We start from the raw sequence: 7,487 nt of genomic DNA on the forward strand, positions 1-7,487 counted from the left end.
AGTTGGGTAACATTGAAATTAAGAGACTACCAGAGAGGTAATTAGCATGTGCAATATAAGAAGGTGTTCCTTAGGTATGTTACAGGTTTACTTTAACCCATTTCATTTAATGCTGCAAAATAATTGTAATTTAATGGTAATAGTACAGCAAATTATGATGAATAGCTTTACTTGTATGTTTTAATAAGTCATATGTTCACATGCATAAATCTGGATATCAGAATTTAAGCAATTGTTGAAATGTATGAATATCTCCTTAACATACTGATTACAAAGCCGAAAAGAAAGAAATGGATGGGAGAGAGTGAAAGCCAGATCTCCCACAATGGAGTGGAAGTGAATTGTTAAGCACAGGGAGCAGGTTAGCATGACCCATTTGGTAAGGGATTAGAGTTGGAGGCATCAATATGAATTTATGGTTAGCTTAACATAGATGCAGATGTTAAACACTGGACTGTTGAGAGATACATACATAATACAGGTTAGTATGCACATGTATATTTCATAGATTTGTTAGCCAGGAGGATGTAAAAGTGATGACATCCCATCAATGAGGACACTTAGGGGAAGATCTTGACTCCTAATTGGATAAGGCTGAGTCTAGGTCTAGAGCAGAATATGTACAAGCTAAGCCTAGACAATCTTATAATTCCAAAAAGTAATGAATTATTTTTTTTGAAAAGCCACATGATGTTGATAATAAAGCAAGAGACACAAATGCCAATAGCATTCCATGTCCAGAGATGGAAAATTCTGAGCTCAAAATAAAGTAGTATTGGATTATATTCTGAAGTATTAAATAAACATATACCAGTTCATACTGATAAAAATAAATAATGATAAATAAATAAAAGGGACAAAATTGCCCAGTTTCCAAAGAGTTTCCAAATAACTTATGTAAGTAAGTCTTCTGCCCTATAAAAGCTGAAATATAATTCTCCATTCTTTCAGTATGGGCTGTGCATATTGGTTTTATTCTAAAGTGTGAAGATAGAAGGGGAAGAGGGCAAGGAAAGAATTCACAGGAAAGAAAGTAAAACATGACCTTGGTCAGGTGACCAGGTCAGTAGATCAATGCTGACAGGAAATCATGGTGACACTGTTCACTTGAGATAATGAGGTGAAAAGTTATGTAACTCCTATGACATTCTTTCCTAAGACACATTATAATATTCTATTCCTTAGATAAATATAGAACAAATACTCTAGTAAGATTTCCTATAATATTCCCAAGCAGTGATCCTCAAAATTATAGAGTATAGAACAATCTGAGAATCTGTTTCTACCAAGCAAAACTGAAAAGGGCATAACAGCAAAATGAACTGGCATCCTACATTGGCTCATGGAACAGAATTTAGCACATTAGACTAAAATTAAGGAAGTCTGGGTAAAATATGAACTTTGGTTATTAATATATCATTAATGATTCATTAATTTAAAAAATATATGATATGAGATATTAATTACAGAGAAAACTGGGTAATGAGTATGTGGAAACTCTTTGGAACATCTTTACTATATTTTTATAAACCTAAACTACCTTTTAAAATTTTGTTTCTATTTTAAAGATAGTAAAATACAACAAAACAAGACAGAACAATGACAATCAAGACAAGGCAGTGAAATTGCTACACAACTTCAGAGCACGATATGGAGATAACAATAATAGGTACTGCAGTATATCTTGTTATCTTCACAATAGTTGTCCATTCAATCACGAATAGCAAAATCAAACCAAAAACAGAACACTATAAAACCAATTAAAACAGAATATTGAATAGAGCAAAACAATTCATCAGAACAAAGTAAAACAGTGAAAACAATATTGGACTTCAAAGACAAGCTAGAAGGAAATCCCCTGTATTTTCTCTATTGCATGCTGTCATCCTCCCAAGAGATGCTCAGACCCCTGGCCCCAGGTCAGCATAATCAACCCAACAATACAAGCATTTAGTTACTTTAAGTGTCTTAGTTGCTATCAACTCTGGCTAACCTGGAAACTATCTAGTTGCTAATGGTGGTGGTGCGGGGGGGTAGTTTGATTCTCAGTGAACTCACTGGAGACAATGGCTTGTTCTTTTTCTTTAATTTTTAAAAAATTTTATTTAAAGAGAAAAAAAAACAGAAAAGGGGTACAAATAACACAGCATTTCAAAAAAAAACAGTAAGAAATCACTAGTTAATAGAGTACATATTGTCATCTTAGAAATAGTTGCCGAAGTTACAGAATTAAAGCATACAAAGCAGACATTCAAATAGTGAGAATGGCTTGTTCTCCCCCTGGCACACCCACCACTCTCACCACTTCCCAGGAAGGCTGGCTCATTCCTTTCTTGGTCATCCTCCAAGTTCTGGCATGGCTGATTCTTGGGAGATGCTGACTTGTTTCCTTGGTGGGCTCACGGCTCGCTCGCACTGCTAACCAGGAAGGCTGGCTTGTTACTTTCTTTGTTAGTCCCCCAAACCTAAACTATTTTAAGAAAAAGGATTTTTAAAAACTAACAGAAATCTTATATTTAAAAGTTGTTTGATGTTAATTCTTGCATAATGGTTTGTAAAGAAGTCTTATGAATTGTCTATGCAAAATGTATTACAGCCTTACCTAATATAAAATTTCCTAGATAGCATGAAACAAAAATATATACACACTAAAAACTCCATAAAAGGCAATTTTCCAAGCCACCACATACTCATATGCAAATAGAAAAGATGCACTAGTCATCAGTAAAGTCCTTGACCTACACAAATATTTTCTTAAACCAGCACTTAATAAAATTCAGATTTTCCTGAAGGCAAAATTAGAAGACTATGGTATACATGACCTGCCCACTTGAATCCATGAAGGTGTCTCCACCCAAATTTCTGGTGCTGTTAAATGGTAAATCATGAGTCCTTCTTTCAGCTGTTCAATCTTGATAAAGCATTGGCCTAATTTTTCCTCTGAATATTTAAATTAACACAAATGACTAATGCAAATCCTATTATTGATAGTATCAACTTTTTTGTTAAGTGAACAATTTACAAAGTATTCTGACTACTGTTTTCCCCCACTAACTTCCATACATACAGAACATCTTTGGTTCCTTAAAAAGTTATTATAGGCTGAAATATCTTTCCTCCAAAAATGTATGCTGGAGTCCTGACCCTTAGTACCTCAGATTATGATCTAATTAAGATACATATTTTGTACTGATGCAATAGGAGGCCATTAGGATGGAGATAAATTGAAGAGGGAATCATTAAGGATTAAGAAATGAGAGCTTGATGATTTGGAAAGTTCTTAGCCTTGTCATATTGAAAAATCGAGTTGGAATCCTCAGGAAAGAATACTAACCACTGAATCCTCAGGAGGGTTATAGCACGAGTAGCACTGGATAACTGTTTGCTAGATAGACTGGGCAGTAACGACAGAAGAAGCATTAGCAGCTGGAGCTGAAGAAGACAGAGAAGGAGAAAAATGAAGAATTAGTGTCATACAGGGGATTTCACTAGTGCTAAGGGAAAGTGCTAACACCCTATCACATCTGCAGCAGTGTGGAGCCAAAGGAAATTATGCAGAAGACTAAGAAACTAAAGGAATTTTGCTGATAGGTTTCCAGCATGTTAAACCCATGATATCCTTTTCCTTTCTGGTTTCTCCTTTTTGGAATGTGACTATGTACCCTCTGCCTTTTTTACTTTGTACTTTGGAAGAGAGTGACTTTTGTTATTTTCCAAGTGTACAAATAAGAATTTTGGTGAAGACTCATCTATTATGGTTTGAATGATGTAGATGATAAAATTTGAAACTTCAACTTGAAGATATTGAGACAAGATTGAGGATTTAAGTCAAATGAATACAGAAGATTTTTTTTATTTCAGAATGAATTTGCACACAAAAAAGACATAAGTTTTGAAGAGACACAAAGCAGACAGTTATTTGAAGTGTGTTCCCCCTAGAAATATATTGGATACTTAACACACAGAATCTCAAAGTGTGACCTCACTTGAAGAAAGGGTCTTTACAGAGGTTATTAAGTTAAAGTGAAGATGAATGTGCTCTAGCCCAATATGACTGATGTGCTTTCAAAATAATAATATTTTGCATATAGACACAGAGAGACAAATACTACAGAGGAAAAATATATACAAGCATACAAAAGAACACCATGTGAACATGAACAGAAAGATCATACTGATTCATTTGCTAGATAAGAAATGATAAAATGTGAGCAACTACCAGAAGATAGGAGGGAGGCATGCAACAGATTCTTTCAGAGGCCTCAGAAGGATTTAATCCAGATGACCTTGATCTTGAATTTCCACCATCCAGGACAAAGAATTCTCATTTCTCAAGCTTCTGAGTTTGCTGTGGGGTTCTAGGAAACTGATATAACTGGCATATTCTCTTTTACCTTCAGAGACTTGGAAAATTATATTCCATTTTCCCAGGACATTATTTCCATGCTAGTTGTGTTCCTTCTCTTCAGTTCTCAGACTGGGCTTCAATTTTTCTAAGAAGCCTTTCTCATCTTCCCTAGGATAGATAGGTGCCTTCTTCCCTCCATAAGCTTCTTATGTTCTTAATGATGGGGAATTCTGCACTCTGTAAATGTATTTGTCTATGTCCACCACAGAGTGCAAATTATTTCAGAATAGAGCTGTGTCTTGTTACTCATTATACACTGGGCAAAGCTCCAAACACATACAGAATAGCTCAAAACTATTTCTTGGATGGATGAATAAGTGAAATGAAATGAAATGAAACCTAAACTTTACAGAAAAAAATAGTGAGAATTAATCAGGGTGTTAAATGACTAGGAATTTAGAAGAGGTTGGAAAATTGTGAATTTTGCACCCATTAGTAAGATTGTTATTTTCCAAATAGTACAGTTATACTTTTTCTTGCTGAACCTACTTTGACTAAGTCTTCCCCATCCTCCCATTGTTCATGCATTAGTCAGTATTGATCATGGCTCTCTGTCTTGTGGTGAATTTTAAATTTCCTTCATAAAATAACATTAGGTTGACGAGTCAATAAATAAGCAAATCATTTAATTGATGATTTACTGCACAACAGGCTCACATACACTGAAAAAGAAGCCTACTACAGCAGACAGTGTATGGAAGCTGAATTCAGAAGAATCAGTTTGTAATTCTGATCTTGTCACTTTCCATCCAGGGGCTTTCCATAAGCAGGACCATGGACAGAGCACTGTCCTTGTCCTTGTTGACTAATCCACTGTCCTTGTTGACTAGTTGAGTATCTGTAGGCCAGTTAAGCGCTTGGAGCATCTGTTTTCAATTCTTCAACATGTTAATAAGAAAGTTTATTTATTCCAGTCTCCTTCATGGTTCCATTATGAGACACTGAAGAAAGCCTGCATGAGGAAAAGCTTTATAAACTGCACTCTTACATGGAAGTGTTTTCAAACATTTCCCTGCTAAAGGTTCCACCAAGAAAACATGCCCTGGTGATTCAGATTTCAAGAAAAAATACAGCAAGTTGGTACTCAGATTTTACCAGAAACCTGAAATAAAAACTTATGGAAAGACTTAAACTGAAAAAAATCACACTAAAATGAATAACACAATGGATTTATTATCAGCTAATAGATTAGTAACCAGGATGAAGAAGAGATGATTAGCAACCAGGAAAACAGATTAATATAAATATTCAGATTGAAACATGGAGAAACAATTATGGCAAATATAGAAAAGGATGTAGAAGACCTGACACATAGAAACATAAAAAAGAACTAAATGTGCATAGCTAGGAACAAGAAAGGGAAGAGAGGATGGGGAAGGCAATGTTGAAAAGATAATAGAATTTTCCAAAAGTGACAAAACCTGTAGGTTCAAGAAATGCTCCAGGTCATAAGAATAAAACCACACATGAGCAATCATAATGAGGCTACTGAAAATCAAAGACAGAAAGAATCTTTTAAATAGAGAATAAAAAGAATATTATCTTCAAAACAGCAACAATGAAACTATCAGTTTAATGAGAAATGAATGCATTTGATGTCACCTATGTGACATTCTCTGGTTCTACTCCCCTCTGTCTCTTGGAAAAGATTGCTACCAAAAGTTTTTAAATATCTTGACCACCTAGGCTCCACTTTGCCCAGGAAAATTTGAATCTCAAGAAGTCCCCCAAAGCTCAGTTGTTCACGATTCAGCTCCTGACTGATGGTGCTATTGGAAGTGGTGGAAATTTTAGGAGCTGGTGCCTGGTGGGAAGAAGTTAGGTCGATAGGAGCACATTCTTACCTGGCCTAGTCTATTTCTCTCCTTCTCTCTGGTCACCATGAGTGTTATGGTTTACATTTATATTCCCCCAAGAGCTTCATGTGCTCACAGACATGGCTGTTTTGGAAGGGGATTGAATCACGGTGGTGTTACAGCTAAATGTGATATTAGGGTATGGGATCTGTTAGAAGATGCAGATCAATGGGGCATGATCTGATGGGGTGTATCTCCTTCACTGGTTCTTTTTGTAACCGTCAGCTTTGCAACCACAATGAAGTGACAGCTTTCCTTTGCCAGGCCCTCTCACCATAGCTTTCTGATTTTCAGCCAACCAACTGTGCACTAAAATTCTAAAACAAAACAAACCTTGCCTCCTGTAAGTTGCAGTGTTGGATATTTTTCCCCAGAGATGAGATAATGAGATAAGCAGCTTTCCTCTGCCACACACTCCCCCAGTGAAGTGCTGCCTTGCAACAGGCATGGGGAAATCATGGCAACTAATCATAGACTAAAATCTGAAGTCAAAATAAGTATCTCCTTCTTGTAAGTTTCTTACCGTGGTTATTTTGTCATTAACAATGGAAATCTGTCTAAGAGAGTACATATAAACAATATAGAATAAATAGTAGTTTGCCAATTCACAAGATTTAAATATATTATACATTTTAGTAGATATTCTGTAGTTTTTCTTTGTGTATAAGATTATTCATAATTATGCTTAATTTTTCAATATGCAAAAACTGTATCATTGCATAAATAGTAATTTTATCCACTGAACTATTGATGGATATCAGATTGTCTTTAACTTTTCATGATTACATGTTTGATATTATCTTAAAAATATATTTTATATATTTATATATTTTAATTAATTCAGTATATACATTTATGCTTCAATAAGACAGGCAGGTGTGCTGAGGGTTTAGCTCAGTGGTGTAAGTTCATGCCAGACAAACACTAAGTCATGAGTTCAATTCATGGTACAAGAAAGAAAAAAAGACCAGTAAAGTGATCTATGTGGGTATAATGACAAAAAACAATAGAAATTCTATTTTTTTCTACTTTTTATATCTTTAACAATATTCTTCTGGGTTTGTAATTCTTCACACTTTGTTCTTATTCAGGATTGTTTTATTGCTACTCTAGTATACTTCTGGTTCTATATTAATTTTAGATTTTTTTAATTCTATGAAGAACACTTGGTGTTTTGATTGAGACTGCATTATATCTATATATCATTTTGGTAAGGTGGCCAT

The sequence above is a fragment of the Cavia porcellus genome, unplaced genomic scaffold, assembly GCF_034190915.1.
Source record: "Cavia porcellus strain 051 isolate PalLab524CR breed Dunkin Hartley unplaced genomic scaffold, mCavPor4.1 scaffold_19, whole genome shotgun sequence".
Lineage (NCBI taxonomy): Eukaryota > Metazoa > Chordata > Mammalia > Rodentia > Caviidae > Cavia > Cavia porcellus.